Source organism: Sus scrofa, chromosome 17 (assembly GCF_054392235.1).
Source record: "Sus scrofa isolate SSC_HxYL_T2T_F1_AM1 chromosome 17, Sscrofa_HxYL_maternal_Yorkshire_Landrace_v2.0, whole genome shotgun sequence".
Classification (NCBI taxonomy): domain Eukaryota; kingdom Metazoa; phylum Chordata; class Mammalia; order Artiodactyla; family Suidae; genus Sus; species Sus scrofa.
Genome location: NC_139399.1, coordinates 50,620,663 through 50,639,691, shown reverse-complemented (window position 1 = coordinate 50,639,691; position 19,029 = coordinate 50,620,663). Strand labels below are relative to the sequence as shown.

Below are 19,029 nucleotides of genomic sequence, written 5' to 3'. Positions count from 1 at the left end.
AGCTTCCTACTGAGGGTAACTATGTGTCTGGGTTGTTCAGGTTGCCGAGATTTAGTTCCTCTCACCTTTGGGATCTCTGCTATAGGGTTTTTTCCCTGCCGTTTCATCACAGTTGTTCACATGGTGTGACTACTGAGCCAGGGGCAACCCTCAGTGCCACCAGGACCCTCTGAGGCCCGAGCGAAAGAGCGGCCTGCTGGCAGCCACTCTGAACATGTCTTCTCTGTCACTCATATCAACCCCCCAATGTGTTCAATAATGTTCTAAAGGCACCTCAGACTCAAAATTCCCAACTCTACTCCTCCTTCTGTATTCCTCATTGAGACTTCAAACATGCATAGGAATCCTGGAAGTTATTCCAATTATGTTTTCCGTCTGGGCCCACATGGTCATTTTGTCACTAAGATCTGTCCGTTCTACTTCAGATGTCTCTCTCACATCAACTTCTTTACAATCACTGATCTTCTATATTTTTTTAACAAGCTCTTGCCTTACATTTTGCCACTAGTCTTTCCTTCTCCAATGCTATCTTCCACATTGCTGTCTAGGGGGTATTTTAAGAATATATAGTAGTTTATCCAACAATTATTAAGCACCTATCTTGTACCAGAACTATGATAGGCACTAGGGGAATAGATACGGTGAGGGTATGACTCCACACTCTAATATTATGGACCATTGTTATTCCACTCCCTTGAAAGGGTCAAAAAGGATCTTACTTGTGAATGCATCATAGCCCTTTAACACGGCTGGTCCTCAGGGATAATGGTGCTCTGGTTCCAGGGTATCTCTCTGGTCACATGTCTCCCCATTTCTTTCAATGTACCCTATCTTCCAGCTGTGCTCATCTCTGTTCCCTCAAAAAGCAGACATTTTTCTGACCCCTAGCCTTTGCCATAGTTCTCCATTGCTACTCAGCACCCATCTATCACCACTTAGCAAATGTTGGCTCTTCTTTTGTTTTTTTCTGTCTTTTTGGGGCCACACCTGCAGCATATGAAGGTTCCCAGGCTAGGGGTCAAATTGGAGCTGCAGCTGCCAGCCTACACCATAGCTACAGCAATGTGGGATTTGAGCCACATCTGTGACCTATGTCACAGCTCATGGCAATGCTGGATCCTTAAGCCACTGAGCAAGGCTAGGTATCGAACCCACGTCCTCATGGATACTAGTCGAGTTCGTTAACTGCTGAGCCATGATGGGAACTTTTTTTTTTTTGGCTCTTTTTTTAAAAGGCCTGACTCAAATCTCATCCTCCTATAAAGCCTTGCCATTCTTCCCCTTCCAGCTCCCAGATCCTCTGTGCTCTCACTGCACTGCACACATATCTCTGAAAATTTAAATGGAGCTGGGGAAGGTGGGTAATATAGGATGGAAATCAGAAAATTTGGGATCAGATGGATCTAACTTGACAAGTTTTAAGTCCTTTGTCAAGTAGCTTATCCTAGATAAGCCTAAGTTTCCCTATCTGTAATTTGGGGAGATGAATATGTACCTTACAGGGTTGTTAATAATGATTAATGAGGTCACTGATATAAAATGTCTATCTTAGAGGAGTTCCCATCATGGCTCAGCGGTTAACAAACCTGACTAGCATCCATGAGGATGCAGGTTCGATTCCTGACCTTGCTCAGTGGGTTAAGGATCTGGTGTCGCCATGAGCTGTGGTGTAGGTGGCAGATGTGGCTCAGATCCTGTGTTACTGTGGCTCTGGCGTCGGCCAGCGGCTACAGTTCCAATTGAACCCCTAGCCTGGGAACCTCCATATGCTGTGGGTGTGGTCCTAAAAGACAAAAAGACCGAAATAAAATAAAATAAAATATCTATCTTAGAATAAGTGCTGAATAAATTATAACAATTCTTATTACTGTTGTTATTGTCATCACTACTGTAGAGTAGCTTACCATGTGTCATTATAATTATTTGTGCCTCTATCTCCTGCTAGACTACATGCTTTTACAGAAAAGGGGTCATATATTTTTCACCTGTTTTCCCAATGCAAGCAAGGTAGGGCCTTGCTTATATTAGCTGTTCAGTTAACGTTTGCTAAAAGAGCAAACTGATCTTAATCTGGAAATCCGTTAAGTACTCCAAAATCAACTTATAGGGAAGCCAAAACCATTACCCCCCTCCCCTATCTTTTACATAAAATGTCTAGAATGGTGCCTGGCATATAATAGTTGCTAAAATAGCAAGTAAATTATTTTACAGTTTGGCTTAATTAAATAAGCCAAACACATTGATGAGTCACTCTCTTGACCGTGTGTAAGGATTACAAATATGAATTTCTGTGGGAGCTGAAGCATTTGACTATGTCATAATATCCTAAATATCCACAACAATGTCATTTAAACTACATATTCTTCAGGTTTTATCTCCAGGGAACTAGACTACAGGCCACTCATATTACTTAAATTTAGTTCCTGGTACCCACTGGCTGGAAAATAGGAGGAGTTCAGAGAGGTTGTGGGTTCTACTTTGTTCAAGAAAGCCCTATGGTTGACTTCTCTGTGTGTTTAGAGATCCAGGGTAAAATATAATTCCCACACTCCCTAAAACATGACGGCGATCATATGCTTTATGTTCTCTTGATCTTACCTCATCAAAGGTTGGCCCCAAACTCTGCATTCCTAATCACAGGCCGGTAATACACCCAAGTACCTTCTCTGCTCAGTCTGCACACTGCATGCTATTATTTTCGGCATCCTGCATATAGTAATTATGCTTTCTTATGCTACACTGCTGTAGGCATGCATCCTCCTCCACAGACAGTATGGGCTCAGGACTGGGCCCCTGGATGCATCCTCTCAGTGTTTTAGAAAGGAGCTCTTCAACATTGTGTTAAGCAGCTGGAATAAAGAGTTTTGTTGGAATCAAGGAAAAGAGGGAAGACAGGTCCAGGTCCATTGGATCTCTGCTATATACAAGGAAGACAAAACTACCAGTTTCTCCCAAAGTGTGTAAACTTCCTGGAACAGTGTCCAACAGGGAGAAGTTGGTAGAGTGAGCCTCTGCCTTTGGACTGAGAGAGTACTTAGAGGGAATCACAGTCTTGTTCTACCTTGAGGCCTCCACATCTGCTACCTTCTGCACCTGGTGTCGTGAGCGAGCTGACTTGGACTCCAGTCCCTACATCCCAGAATATATATACATATATAAAATTTTAGTTGAGATTTTTTTAACCTCTCCAAACATGAATTTCTGAATAGATAAAAAACACCTAAGTTTTCCAGTCTTAAGTAGGAGACTTTTCTCTTGTTTTTGGCAGTGCCTGTGTTGTGTAGAAGTTTCTGGGCCAGGAATGAAAGCTGCACCATAGCAGTGACCCAAGCCACAGCAGTGACAACACTGGATCCTTAACTGTTAGCCTGCCGGGGAACTCCAAGATTTTTATATAGAAATAGACTGGGTCTCCTTGTAAATCTATTCTAAGTTGTGTCTGATAAGCCCAAGCTCCCCATCCCTCCCACTCCCTCCCCCTATGTCTAGATACTCATGTTGCAACAGAAGAAAGGGTGGGGGGAAAAATGTAATTGTAATGTATACATGTAAGGATAACCTGACCCCCTTGCTGTACAGTGGGAAAATAAAAAAAAAAATAAAAAAAAATCCATGCTTATTGCAGAAAATTTGAAAAATAAAGAAAAATATAACAAAGAAAATTAAAATATTAATAATCCCACAATCTATATATAAAACCACGGTCAACATTTTCCAGAGATACCTTTTCAGTCTTTTGTCTATCTATGTGTACCTGTCTGTCCACTTAGTAGTTAACCTACATGTTTTCTTTTGGAATAAATATTTTTAAAGTGTTAAAAAAAAAAAAAGAAATAGACTGGGAAGGCTGTGATTTTACTCATTGGTTCATTATTCCAAAAATTGTTCTTGACTCTTCTATAGGTTAGGCCTTCTGCTAGGCATCAGTGACAAAAATGGTGGCTGAAAGCACACAGATGTAGTTCTTTTATCATATTCTAGTATAGGGGCTGGCAAAAGTTTTCCACAAAGGACTAGATAGTAAATATGCTGGGTTTTGCAGGTCATGTACTGTTTGTCACGGCTACTCAACTTTGCTATTTTAGTGCTGAAATAGTCAAGGACAATATGTAAATAAGTGAGCATAGCTGTGTGCCAGTAAAACAGGTGGAGGGCTAGAATTTGTCTGTGGACCAGTGTTTGCCTGGGCTTGGTCTAACGGGACAAACAAGACAGCCAGGCAATCATACCAATCAATGAAAGGGACCTGCTTCCAGGTGGGTGTATAACTAGGTGTGCTCACACAGACTGAGATTCAAAAGGCTGTGTGGTTAGAAAGAAAGGAGAAAAGGAAATATGATGGGACATGGAGGTGGAGACAGAACAGGCAGGACATTGTGGGCTCTGTCTAGGGTCTTGCTTTTATCCTCAGTGACAAGAAAACCCCTGATAACTGCTCATGCCTTTCCTTTCCCCGCTAGCTCCATGGAGCTGGCCCTCTGCAGGAGGACTCCTGGCTATGGCTGCAGACCTCCTCTCCGAAGCTCACAGAAAGGAAACACTCATAATCACCCCACCATGGTCGCATACCAGTGCTGAGAGCAGTTGCGGGGGGCTATGCCCTTCTCCTGCCCCTTCATCATGAATAGGGAGAAGAAAGTCACATCTTAGAGACCAAGTTTGCTTTTGGTGCATCATTCTGGAGTGTTGGGCCTCAGGAGCCCCATTGCCCTTCCCTGGGGTCCCTTCTTACTCTCTCCCGGGTCTAACCTTAAGGCATCCTCATCCTGGACCAGAGGATATAGAGGCACAGTAGGTTTGAACTGGGCCTTATTCCTCCTCACTGTATCCCCTGGGGAGCTCACACTTCTCTTTGAGCTTTAATTTACACAGCCATGGAATGATAGTTATTTTACCTACCTCAAAGTGTCATGATGGAATGCAAATATGAATTTTTCTTTTGTAATCTATAAGACACAAAAATATGAAATGCAACGATGGTGTTGACATGGTGGTGGACATGATGATGGTGATGATGACAACATGATGACAGATGGAATGGGTCACCATCTCCAAGGCATTTACGGAACATGCATTTGTTGAACACCTGTGTACCAGGTTCTAGGTGATAGGAATTCAATAGTGAGGAAAAGACAGGGATAGCCCTCGCGCTCAAAGACCTTGTGGTAGGAGGGAGAATGACATTAACATAATATTCACATACTTAAGGATATGTATATATAATTATGTAATGAAGCAACATTTTCTTCATAAGAGCAATTAAAGGGTGCTATCAGAGAGGTGTATGAGTGTGTGTGTGTGTGTGTGTGTGTGTGTGTGTGTGTGTGGTGCCAGGAGAGACTTATCTAGGGATATGGCATTTAGGCAGACTTGAAGTTTATGGAGAGTTGAGTTAGGCAGGTGAAGAGTATAGATAAGAATGTTCCAGGTAGAAAGGACAGCATATGAGAAGGCCTGGAGGTGGACGTGATTGTGTTGGTCAAGAACTCAAAAAAGCCGGGAAGGGATGAGAAGGGTGAAGAAAGGGGAGCAAAATGCAGAGTGAAGGGGAGAGGAGCTGGAAGGTGCCAGATCCTTCAGGTTTATTAGATATGGTACGAATAGTGGACTCTGTCTTGAAAAGCTTGGGGAGCCTGTGAAAGGTTTTCAGCAGTAACATGTAATCAGTCCTATTGGTGTTGAATAGAAATCACAATGTGTGCTGTGTGGGGAATGGACTGCAGAAGGGTGAGTGTCAGAAGGCAGAGGAAACAGTACCCTAGTGAGAGATGGTGTTTACTGGATCAGGATGGGACAGTGGACAGGGAGATTAGTGGGTAGAGATCTATTTTGGAAGTAAGGCTGATGGTATCAGGTAAAGGATTAGATATATGAGTAATCAAGAGGGTGGGGAAATTGAAGAGGGCTCCTAAATCATTTGTAGTGAGAAACTGGGTGTGTGAGTATCTTATTATCTGGAATGTGGGGAAAGACTGAAGGTTAAACTATGTGTGTATACATATGATACAACTGGGGTGTGTGTGTGTGTGTGTGTGTGTGTGTGTGTGTGTGTGTGTGTGTGTGTGTGTGTGTATTGTATGTTGGGGGCGAGACAGAGAGATACAGAGAGTCAAAGTCATTAGGGTAAAAATGGCGAGGAAGCATATGAGTCTAAAACATTTTTTAGCCTAAATAGCATTGGCTAGTTTGACAAGGTTGACTACACAGAATTGAAAAGGAATATGCTAGGAAAAACCATATAGTAACTTTACATTTAGATGTATCTTATAAAAGCTGCATGAACGGGTGTTGATGCTGAGTAAATGGCCACATGTCCCAAGGAATTGCTACTGTCTCCTCAATTAAGACCATGGATTCTGGAGCCGGACTCCTTGGGTTCAGATCCTACCTGTACCACTGTGATAGGAAGAATAACGGCCCTGCAACGATGCCCGCATTTGAATCCCTGGAACCCATAAGTATCTTAGTTTTCAGGGCAAAGGGGAATTAAGATTAGAGGTAAAGTCTGCTAAACAGCTGGTGTTGAGAAGTGGAGATGGCCCTGGACTATCTGCGTAGATCCAGTAACCACAAGGATTCTTAAAAGCAGAGGAAGGAAGCAGAGGGCATCAGAGTCAGAGAAAGAAATGGGATGATGGAAGTGGGTCAGAGAGAAGCTATGTTGTTGATTTTTGGTGTGTGTGTGTCTTTTTAGGGCCACACTCTCGGCATATGGAGGTTCCCAGCCTAGGGGTCAAATTGAAGCTGTAGCCACTGGCCCACGCCACAGCCACAGCAACTTGGGAACCAAGCCACATCTGCGACCTACACCACAGCTCGTGGCAATGCCAGATCCTTAACCCACTGAGTGAGGCCAGGGATCAAACCTGCATCCTCATGGACATAGTCAGATTCGTCTCCACTGAGCCATGATAGGAACTTCTAAGTCGCTGATTTTGACGATGGAGAAAGGAAGCTATGAGCCAAGGAATGTGACCTCTAGAAGCTGAAAAGATTCTCCTCTGAGCCTCCAGAAAGGAACACAGCCATGCTGATGCTTTGATTTCAGCCCCTGGAGACCCGGGTCATACTTCTGACCTACAGAATTGTAAAGCAATACATTTATGTTGTTTTAAACACTCCGTTTGTGGTAATTTGTTACAGAATCAAGGGGAAACAAATACACCCATTCACTAGTGTTCACGGAAAAGCCACTGCAGTTTCTTTATGTGTTAAATTGGGATAATTAAAATAACTACCTGATAGAGATGAGATTTAAGGGGGACAATAGAAGGAAATACTTAGCACAGAGTTTGTATGTGGTAAATACTCAATAATAGTAGCTCTGCCCCCTTCTCAACATGACCCTGCCTCCGTGTGAGAAAAGAAGCTGTCTCTAATGGAGACCATGGATGCTCAGCCATGACTTGCCCAAGCCAGTGAGATACGGTTTGCCAGAACCACCCGGAGAAGTGCGTTAGTTTCACCTCACAGTCCTAGCAGCCTGATAGGACCTGGCAGAAGTTAGATTTTTTGCTAATTATTGACCTAGACTAAACTAGGCTTGCTCCTGTTGAAATGAAAACGTATGAGGCTGAGCAGCTTGTTTTTACCATCCTTTAACAGGTTGCTCCTTTTCTGAGAAGTAAAATATATATAACTCCAAGATGAGTACATGTACAGCTCTTACAGAAGAGTATCAGTATGCTTTCCAGCATGCTGCAGGTTCATAATATTCAAATTTTTAGCAAATAAGGATTATTATAAATTATTAATTATTTGTGAGTGGAACAATTTGCATATTTTAAAACATTCTCTTCATATTGAATCTTTCACCCACCGTCTCTCCTTGCAAACCATGAAGGATTACTGGGATGACAGGCTTTCACCTGGCTTTCTGATGCTCCTCTGGAGGTGGGTTGTTGCCTGAGCTTGTGTTGGGAGCCTGGCTTCTTGCCCTGGAGTCCTCTCTTCCATGCCCATGGGTCTACATGCTTGGACCTGTGGCCTCAGACCTGCCCAGGCACACATTCTCTGCTCTGGCCCTGAGCTAAGAGTTTGGAAGGAGTTGGCTCGACCACAAGCACAAGAACTGTGGATCTCCCTGGTTGGCTATGGTTCACCTCTCTCTTGAGACCAATCATAGTCTCACCCTGTTACCTCCAACTTCAGTTTTGTGCTCTCAAGTTCCTCTCTGTCCATCTTCTAATCTGAACTTCACCCTCTGTTCCTAAATTGGATGACCTGAAGATAATTTCTCATACCCCTAGCCCAGTGCCTGTGAAATACAGTTCTTATACTCCCATCCTTTGCCACTTCATCTTGCTTCAAAGTCCCTGAAACTTGATCTCTCGAAGTCTGTCTTTTCCTGCCTGAACTTTCCAATAAGGTCAAATGAGAGAAGAGTGTAGTTGGTTTGCTGAGATACTTCCCACAAAGTGACCTGTGTACAAAATTATTTGGGTGGTGGGGGACAAATCAACAGGCCAGGCAGTGGCTTGATTGCATGGCAACCTCTCTTTAAAAGGATGGATGTTTGGGTTGATACTTGACCGACAACATAGAGAACAAGGTCACAGCTCATATTTTTACCCCTAAAAAGGAATTGCTCTTCCAAAACCCCAGAGGAAAGTGGAGTCTGGCTTTTTGATTATATGTTTCATTGCAATGAAGTGATGTAATGTCATACATGATAAAACTAGGGAGCTGGGCTTGAATTGAAGTCAATTGAAGCTTACAGGCTTAATCCAGGTTTGGGTATTGCAAATTTGTCCACCATGATTTCTGGGGCAAGCACTTGAGGTTAGAATAGCTTATGAGTGACATGACTATTGGTTGGTTTCGTTTGCAATTCAATGGGCCACGGAAAAGGAAACTTTGCTTGTATGGTTTGGAAAATGTCATTTTGAAGGGAAAACTGAGCTAATCTCTGCATCCTGAGAATCTTGGAAAGGGGGCTGTTTCACTACCAATTTAGCAAAGCCTAAGTGAATGTGAACAGGTAGAGACTGTCTCAAGGATTATAAAGGACCTGGCAGGTTTGGTTTTGTGTGGGTTTATTGGTAATCCCTGGTTTGTTTAACTGGGTGATTCTGGGTCAGGGAGCAGTTGACACAAGTTCATACAGACAAGCTTACAAAAGAAGGCCCTGTATTTTGGCAGCGTTTTTACTATTGTCTCTCACACTTTGGCTCCTTCCTGAAGATGTGGCTCTCAAAGGCACAGGCCTCTTCACAAGGACAGACTGGGATTGCTCCTGTGGAGAATGTATGGTTCTCACTGTACTCTCCTGAGAGCGATGGAATTTATTCAAAACTAGAAAAGTATCTGAGGATAAGGAAATCTTCCTGGCTAAAGTAAGAACTGAGTTTTACTCTCTGACACAAACCAAAGTCTTTGTCAGGTCTCACACACATATATTAAAAGGAATATTAAAAAAAGAGAGAGAGAGATGCTTCATCTCTTTATGCTGATGAGTCTGGGATTTACCAAACAAAATAGTAGTTTCCATTCATGCACTCCATAAATAATAATTGCTACTAGCAGATGGCGACGATGGTAAATAAAACCTGAGGGTCCATGTTCTGCCCTTACCGTGCTTGCAGTCTGGTTGGGGAGCTAGCTCTTAATCAAGGAATCACAGACACAAAAGCAAAGTTCATCTGTATTTAGTGCCATGGAGGGAAATTATAACTAGTGCAATGGAAGATACTGCAACACGAGGACTTGATCAGGCTTGGATTCAGGCCCAGCTTCCCTAGGAAAGTGCTGTCTGAAATGCCTGTTCAGTGGGAAGGGGCATAGGGCAAAATAGTCCTTGCTGAGGGAATAGTACACACAAAAAGTCCAGTGTTGGAGGGAGCATGGTGTGGTCGGGGCCTTTCAGGAAGCATGGCTGTAGCAGAGAACCAACAGGAAACTGCGACCAGAGAAGTTAGCAGGGTTCAGATGGTAGAAAGCTTGTAGCTTTGCTAAGGACTTTCTAAGACTTCCCCCTTTGCAATTCTCCTCCCCCTTCCCCAACCTTCTCTGATGAGTTAATATTATTTAAGGGGAACTGTCTTAGGAATTAGACCTTGCCCATTTCCTGGCTCCATAAGTCTTCCTGCTATCTGTGGGGGCTCTTTATCCTAGGGCTACCCCTTGCTCCCAAAATAATCTGTCCTTCCTGAATTTCCTCAAACACTAGAAGCCCTGGATCTACCATTTTTTTGATGCTACCCACAGAACAGTTCTTGAGCATCCAGCCTTAGACTATATTATGATATCTGAATCTGTTTCTTTCCCCCCTTCTAAGTCTCAGGCATTTCTAGATACTTAAGGGTCCAATGGGCTTAAGAAGGCTATCAGGGGATAGCTGTGGAGACTGACCAGGACTGACCCCTGAGAAGAGTTAGTTGTCTCTCTGGGTGAAGACCTGGAACATTCTTCCTTCCAGCTAGCTGCCCTGCCCTAATCCCCACCAGTCTCCCTCTGGCTTTTTCTTCCCCTAATTATAACCTGAGTTGAGTCATCTGGTATAGCTAGTGGTGGTTAGGGTTTAATGTCTGCTCTAATAGTTACTTAGTCTTCAGGATAAGTAAGGAAAGTGGTGGGTTTGAAGCAGCCTAATTTTCCTCAAGACTGAGGTCATTCATAAAGGTTCATTAAGAAGACACAGAATAGCTTTAAAAGCCACTAAAGAAACAGAGTGCTCATAGTTTCCATTTAGCCATCTCCCAAATATCTGTCTAATTTTAATTCAGATAAATAATCAAAGCACAATGCAACCACTGACTATGCTGCTTGCACTACCAGAGGGGATTTATCTTTCATTCCTCCATGTAATCTTTATGTATCCTTCCAGGAAAAAAAAAAAATCTAAATCAGAGATTCTCAAGATTTATTGGTGTTACTTATAAAAATGCAGATTCCTGCACCATGCCCCCAGATGATTCTGATTCATCTGGTTTGATAACTGAGCTTAAAAACTGTTTTTAATAATTGCCCTAAAATGATTTTGCTGCAAGTGGATCACCACAGTTTGATAACTGGGGCAGCAGTCCTCTTGCTCTTACTCTTGACTGGGAGATGGAGAAATGATGCAGGCTAGCACCCTCCTTTCTGGAAACAGGGAGGAGGGAAGGGCACTGGAGAGCTTTCATAAGGATAGAGGCTCTGCTGAACCTTACCCATAATGTATTCACTTCTGTACTATATTGCTAACAAAGTCCCAAAGAGTGACACTTTAATGGTTCAGATTAAAGAATAAAATGCTTTATTTATTTATTTATTTATTTATTTATTTATTTAATTAGTTATACCAGGTTTTATTTAGATAACGGGCTTTACTTACTAATTGTTTCTGGCACCTTTATTAATGTACAGCCTCAACCATTTCATTATTTGTCTTCAGAAATACTATGGATCATCATATCTCCTTCACAGGCATCACATTTGGTTTACTGCAGTAGATTACAAACAGGCCTAGCTTCTCATGGCTCAGAGGTATGTAAGAACCTACGCCCACATCAAATCTCTTAGGTTTGGTATCATGGAAAATAATCTGCCATAATTAAATAATAAAAAATCCATGTTCATATGCTGAACATTCAGACAGAAGTATCGAAGGAATTTAAGCACTATATTTTTATCTAGACTGATACTTCCGAAAGCAATATTTCAAAGTGGATGATTTTTCTCAGTAATATAAACAGAGAAAAATAACAGAGGTAATATAGAATTATGGACCAAAACCTATAAAAAATTTTAAAAAGTGTAATAGATTGAATTCCAAGAATGATGACAGAATCATGTATGTTTTTATCACTGAACTTCAAATTTTCAAGGAACTGATAATTTCAGTGTTATATGAACTGGTTTTAAACACAAAATAAGAAGAAAAGATTCTCAATGAGTTTTACCAAGTTAGGATATTACTGACACTAAAACTTGGGAAAGATTGCATAAGATAAAAACTAGAAGCCAAATTCATTTTTAGATACTGATGCACAGATCTTAAGTAAAATCCTTGCAAATAGAACCTAACAGAATGCTAAAATAATATAAAATTTATGCCTTTTGCTAGAGCTGCTAGAAAGATATAACATTAGTAAATTGATAACTATAAGCATATTAGCAGAGCAACAGGAAATACCATGTTGGTGTTACTCAAAGTGTGATCTTAAGCATGCATGGGAGAGCTTGATAAAATAGTGTTTTCTGGACTTCAACCTCAAGGATTCTAATTGTATCAGTAAGGAGGGAAAGAGTGCTGAGAACTTGAATGTTTATCAGGTTCCTGGGTCATACTAGTACTGACAGTCAAGAAAGCACACTTGGAGCAGCACTGCATGGAACTTGGTTCTCAACCTTGGCTGCACATTGACACCTGGGGAGCTTTCAAAAATACTGATGTCTGAGTTCCAAAACCAGAGATTGTGATTTAATCACCTGGGGTATGATTAAGGTATTGGGGGAAGGGGTGGTTAAAATCTCCCCAGGTAATTTTACTATGCAGCCAAGGTTGAGACCCATTGCTCTGTAAGATAGGCTAAACCAATGGCTTTGCATCATCTTCACTATAAATATTTGCTGGTGATTAAGCATGGTGTTTCCCTCTCTGACACAATCCATCTTGAAAGATTTCATGCGCATAATAATGATTACTCTTTAAGAAGCAAGTGCACTATGCAAGGCATTTGACATGTGCTATCTCAAATGCATCAAGAGACTCTTCAGGGTCAGCCTGGTTTTTCTTACCATTGGTTAAATAACAGAGGCAGTATAGTGAGTGTGACCAACTATCCGGGTTTTCCCTGGACAAAGGAATAGCTTCGGTATAGGACTTCCAGTGCTAAACCAGTAAAGTCCTACACAAACAGGGATGAATTGATCCCTCTAAGACTAAAGATGTGTTTGTGGTCACCTGCTATCTAGAGGCATAGCCATGAGTTAAAAGCTGGTTTGTTTTGTGCTACTGTCATTCTGTCACACGGCCCTAAAAAAACAATGAGGGAGGGATTATAAGAAACATGCTATACAATTTGGTTGTGATGATTGTTCTATGCCTATAAATTTAATAAAATTCATTAAGTAATAAAATAGATGCAGACTATTGCTTTTGGAATGGATTAGCAATGAGATCCTGCTGTGTAGCACTGGGAACTATGTCTAGTCACTTATGATGGAGCATGATAATGTGAGAAAAAAGAATGTATACATGTATGTATAACTGGCTCACCATGCTGTACAGTAAAAAACTGACAGAACACTGTAAACCAGCTATAATGGAAAAAAATTAAAATCATTATATAAAAAAAAGAAGGAAAAAAAATCACTCAAGTTGGAGTTGTGGAGACTCTCCAAGACAAGGCAGGCTTGATTAACTGGAAATGACTGGGAGCTAGCTCTTTGGTGTGGAATTCAGATATTTTTCAGTTTAGAAAAATAGAGGAAAAAAATTAAGTACTCTGAACCCAATAAATGATAATATCTGTGGCAATGGTTCTCAAGGTGGGTCCCAGGACCAGTAGCAACAGTGCCACAGGGGAAGTTGTTAGAAATGCAAACTCAGACCCCCAACTCAGACGTGCTAAATCAGCATCTCTGGGGTTAGGATCAGCGCACTGTGTTTTAAGAAGCCCTCCAGGTGATTCTGATATATGCTAAATTCCAATATTCTGTGATAATCTATATGGGAAAAGAATCTGAAAGAGAATGGATATGTATACACATATAACTGAATCACTTGGTTGTATAGCAGAAACTATCACAACATTGTAAATCAACTCTACTCCAATAAAACTAAAAAAAAAAAGAAAAAGAAAAGAAAACAAACAGAAAAAGAGAATCACTGATTAGAGGGAGGTTATGAAGACTGGGATGTTTTCAGAGTTTCCCAGATTCCAGTGTGCACCCACGGATGGGAACCACAACTGGGGACCTCAAAGCAGCAGTTCTCACCCTGACCTGCACACTGGAAACACCTGGAGAGTTTTTAAAAGTCCAGATGCCTAGGCTGTGAGACCAATTACACAGGAATCTCCTCTCCAGGGTGGCATCAATATTTTTCAAACCTCCCTAGATGACATCAATATTGATGTCAAGCCAAGATTAAGAATCACTGCCTTCAGCCCTTTAAGGCTGTAGAATTCCACAGTGAATGTAGCAGGTGTGTTTCCTCATTGTCAAATGGCAGAAACATTTCTGTAGATACTGTCCCTAGACTTGCGAATGGAAAAATGCTAACTTCACTATGTGCTTGTCAGTTACCTGATCTGCCTGTGATATTTCTATTAAGACTGAGTTTATGAAACCTTCTGGAAAGTCAGGTGGGGATATAGCCCTCAGGATCATTAGAATCCTCAGAAGATTTGGACCTCTTCATGGGAAAAATAAACAGTCAATAGGTATGAAAGTGATTTTTTTTTTTTTCAATGAAAAGACAGAGATTGTCATGCGGGTGTGCCCACATCTGCCCTTTGCTGAGCATATTCCAGGGCTTTGACTGTTGACTTGAATACAGAAATGGGCCTCACCTGGACTCAGTCCTGCTGGACAGTGGACATTGACTTCATGGGCCAAAACTTCCCCTTTGGATTTCCAAAAATAATGTGTAATGCTTCCCTAAGACTAGTAAGCAGTGACAACAGGGAAAAATAACATTTACATTTTTTTTCAGATCATAAAAACTCTTAAAAAAAGAGCTGTCTGAAATGAATTCTGCATTCTGCAATGTTGTGGTAGAGCATGAAAAGTACTGGAATTCAAACTCTCATTTCTTTTCCTATCCGAGCTGTGGATTTCAAAAAAAATAACAAGTCCTTATAAAAGTGAAACATAAGATTCTTCACACCCACTGTTTTAATCATTTTAAAACCTTCTATAACTTGAATTATAACTAAAACATTTCTTTTTAGTAGTTAATGCTCACTACTTTTTTAGTGCTTTCTGAACATAAAATAAGAAAGCATTAATATTATGTTCTAGGAACCGAGCAAGGCATTTTGCATTTATTCATTCAACATAGGCTGTGTTAGACACTGGAATAGTTGCTGAAGGTCTGGAGATTAATGATATATTATTCCTGCTTTCAAAGAGCTCACAATCTAATGAGATAATGAAAGGGTGATGCAGTGTATGCAGCGAGGAGGGAAGTGCACTAAGAGTGCATTGCCCAGTTCGGGAGGGCCAGGGAGTGGACAGGAACCACGAGAAGCTAATGGTGGAGGTGATAGTTGACCTGTATCATGAGAAATCATCAGGAATAAGCAAGAAAAACTTAATTGAAATACATCATGTAATTTAATCTTCACAACAACTCCATTAAATAGGTATTATGAGTCACATCTTAGGGAACATTTTAAGTAAAACAACCAAGCGACAGAGTTAGGGTCATATAGTTAGTTTTATGGGAGGACATTATATATGTATACGATATGTATATATGTATAATAAGTTAACCTTTATATAGGCTAACTTTACATACATATACATATGATGCGTTTATATGCATAATAATGTAAACTTTAAATAGCTAACTGGTTTATATAACTAAGTAATTACATATACCTATATGGATATATATTACATACTATTATAAATACATCAGTCATTACATATACATAGCATAGCTTGTACCTGGTGTCTGAATATGGGCTCTACATTTCCCGCTAGAGATGTACCCTCTTTGTTTTTATCAGCATGCACAAAGATGGACCTCAGCTGTGGACTGAAATAATGATTTTGTTACCATCAACTAAGTTGAACATTACATGTGCTTTGTCAAAGAATTTGAACATTTTAGTTCAAATGCCAGAGATGGAGCATCTACGAATCCCAGGGAAGATATGGGTGGTGTGTGCAAAAGCCACGTGAAGTTTGAGAAAACAATTCAACTATCAGCTGAACACTGAGTCCTTGTAAATGTGACCTGTGCCTCATCAAATATCAAGATCATTGTCTTCAAGCCCAGTCTGGGAATGCTTCTGATCTAAATGGAATATTCCAGTGTAGCAAGTGAAGAAGCTTGGTAAAAGCTCTGTGTACTTTCTAGAATTTAACCTTACATCTCTTTTATTAGACTACAGCAAATATATTCAGATTGGAGGCGGTGAAAACATCTGCTGTGTCTCAAAGACCTAGTTGACTATCTCTAATAAGATGTCCTTGAAATAGTCATTTAAAGTTTCTGAATCTCAGTTCCTTTATTTGTTAAAAGGGTTACTGTATCGGTCTCAAAGCATGATTAGGAGGACCACATAAACAATAAGGACAATTAGAAGATACTTTAAAGATTGTTTATTTCTCCCCCATCCTTTCCATTATAGGTTGAGATCACAATCCCCTCAGGCTTAATCTTTAAGATGCCCTCTTGTGTTTATTCTAGGCTATAATAGTTCACCTAAGAAAATGTATCCTCCTTTATTTCTGAGATTTGTATTTGGCCCTTGGATAAGCTGAATGTTCTGGTTAATATAGCAAATGGGCCAGGTGGTAATTAAGCTTTCAGCCTTATTATTGAAATCAGCGAATTATAGACTTATTTGTAACATCAGCAGTAAGTTTCAGAAGTGAGATGCCTTTCTCACATGCTCAAACATACATTTGGCATTGAAACAAAATGTAAAGCTTTTAAAGCAAAATAAGTCTTTATAAAATGTTGTCCATCATATCTCTTCCCAGAACCATGTAGAAGACCATATCATATGATAGAAAAATGAGGGGGAAAAGACAGAAACTATTATTGGCCTTCCTTAGAATTCTAAATATGTAATTTGAGTTACTCTAATAATTCAGAATTTCAAAGGTCCATTTTATTTCAAAGAAAACCTCTTAGGCTAATTTGGGGTGGATAGAAAGGGCTGTTCTCTCTGGCCAGGAGTCTGATTTATTCTTGCAGCATTTCTATGAGATGTTTTTCCTCTCTTCCAAATTTTGTGGAAATGCCAAGTCTCTTTCTTCAAAAATTCAATACAATTTGGCTCACAAATACAAGGCAGGGGGAACAGGATACCAGTTATTTAATTCTACACTGCTTCTTTCACCCCTGAATAACCTTTTATTTAAAAGATTTAAAAATAATTTTCCATATAGAAATGTTTTACCTTTTGATTTTTTTGGATATTCCTAAAACCTCCTCTAAAGCACTGAAATGTAATACAGTATTCACAGGTGAAAACTACTTACTCTTTGAAAACAGCATTTCTTTTGGCTCAGCTGAAAATACAGGAATGTTTTCACTTACTTCCCACTAAAGAGAAAAACGATTTCACGAAGTAAATCTCACCTTTGAGGAATAACATCAAAAATATCAGCCTTGAGCTTTGAGAAGTTACCAGCTGTAAGTTAATATCAGTGCACAGCCCTGACTTTGAATCATAAAACCCCGCTAAACACAAAGGCCATTGGATGCTCATAGTAAATCCAATGCCATGTTGTTGTTGGAAGGAGCTTGGATTTTATCTCTTGAGGATACCTGTGTGTTTTGAAAATTCTATGCAAATTCTCAATCTTCATATCTTGAAAATGGGACACTTCTCCCTCTTTTTTCTTAGATTCTATGATGATGATGTAATAGGCCTGGGAAAAAGCAAGCTCTCCATCAATGCTAAGGGCCCTCTCATTTCCTAGATCTAGATCCAAATAATAATTTTGCCTTACTATCTGTGGTAGAAAGAATAATGGCCCCTCAGCGAGGTCTTCATCTCTACAACCTGTGAATATGTTACCTGACATGGCAAGAGAAACTTTGCAAATGTGATTAAATTAAGGAACAAATATATGGAAGATTACCCTGAGTTATTTGGGTGGGCCCAGTGCAATCACAAGAGGTTTTATGAATGGAAGAAGGCCACACAGAGAGATTTGAAGATGCTGTACTATTGGCCTGGAAAATGAAGGAAGGGGCCACTAGCCAAAGAATACAGGCAGCCTCCAGGAACTGGAAAAGGCAAGGAGATGGATCTTCCCCTAGAGCCTCCAAAAGGAAGGCAGATCTACTGACACCTTGATTTTAGCCCCATGAGACCCATTTCAGACTTGCGACCTCCAGAACTGTAATATAATGCAGCTGAGTTGCTTTAAGCCATTATGAGTGCACTAATCTGTTACAGTACGGATGGAAAATGAATTCAGCGTCTTTGTAGAGCCCTGTCCTGGCGGCTGGTGGGAAGTACTTTGAGTAACTGAGGAAAGCAGTTCATTGGCTTCCTACATCCTTAATGAACTCTGAAGAAGCTGATGAAATGATAATTGCAATGAATCACTTCTCTTTGGTAGGCAAGAAGGCTGAAGCTTCCACAGCAGCGCGAACAGGTTAATGTAAACCAAACATTTAAGCACCTTTTATTTTTGTCTTCACCTATTTCATAAAAAGGCCTAGAAAAGTCAATAAATATAACTTCTTTCTGGGAATAAGAATTTACAGGTAGCAATAGTGCCATCTTTCAGAAGTCCTGAGACATTTTGTACCCCAAGTTTCTGAAAAAGTTCAACCTTGCACTTTTGTATCACCTTTTGCAACATATCCAGATTGAACCTGAAACAAGGCCACAAGGAAGGACCTCTGGAATTTTATACCTCTCAGGAGAGGTGTTCAATCCAAAATGAACTGAAATAAAAGCCCCTGTACTTGACACTTACACCCTGAATAATGGCTATTTCAAATGGTAGTTTCATGATTTCAAGTTCAGCAAAACCTTCCCGTCCTCCCATCCAGAGAAAGAGAGAGGGGGCGGGGAATGAGAGAGAGAATGACCAACCTGGGTGACCAACCTGGGACTGGAGGAAAAAAAAATCCTTTGCTGTTTTGTTGGAGTTATTTCTGCAGAACCATCAGAGTGAACGTCTGTGCTATGCTTGTTTGAACACTCTATCACTTGATCTTAAAACATCTTTACAAAACACTACAGGAAGTGCCAGAATTCCCAATGAGGATGATATGGTGGACTTGGGGAAGAGTCATTTGCATAGGTGGTCCCCAAACCTTTCTGCCCTTTTAGCCCATCATACTTATTTTATAATAGATCTTATGATGATACCTATCATACAGCTATTATATAACTATTA

At 40.5% G+C, this 19,029-nt stretch overlaps 1 protein-coding gene across 5 annotated transcripts in view; it reads right to left on the bottom strand.

Annotated features, from left to right (window-relative positions):
* The window catches only part of LOC146395310 (uncharacterized), a 215,436-nt gene extending 210,406 nt beyond the window's left edge, over window positions 1-5,030 (bottom strand). For 2 of the 5 annotated variants that reach the window (XR_014832347.1, XR_014832346.1), the window contains exon 1: window positions 4,900-5,010. The gene's annotated coding sequence lies outside the window, so the exon portion shown is untranslated. Of the gene's footprint in view, window positions 1-4,899 lie in introns of all 5 variants that reach the window. The other 3 variants (XR_014832345.1, XR_014832349.1, XR_014832350.1) reach the window with 3 other exon arrangements.
* Between the last annotated feature and the right edge of the window lie 13,999 nt (window positions 5,031-19,029).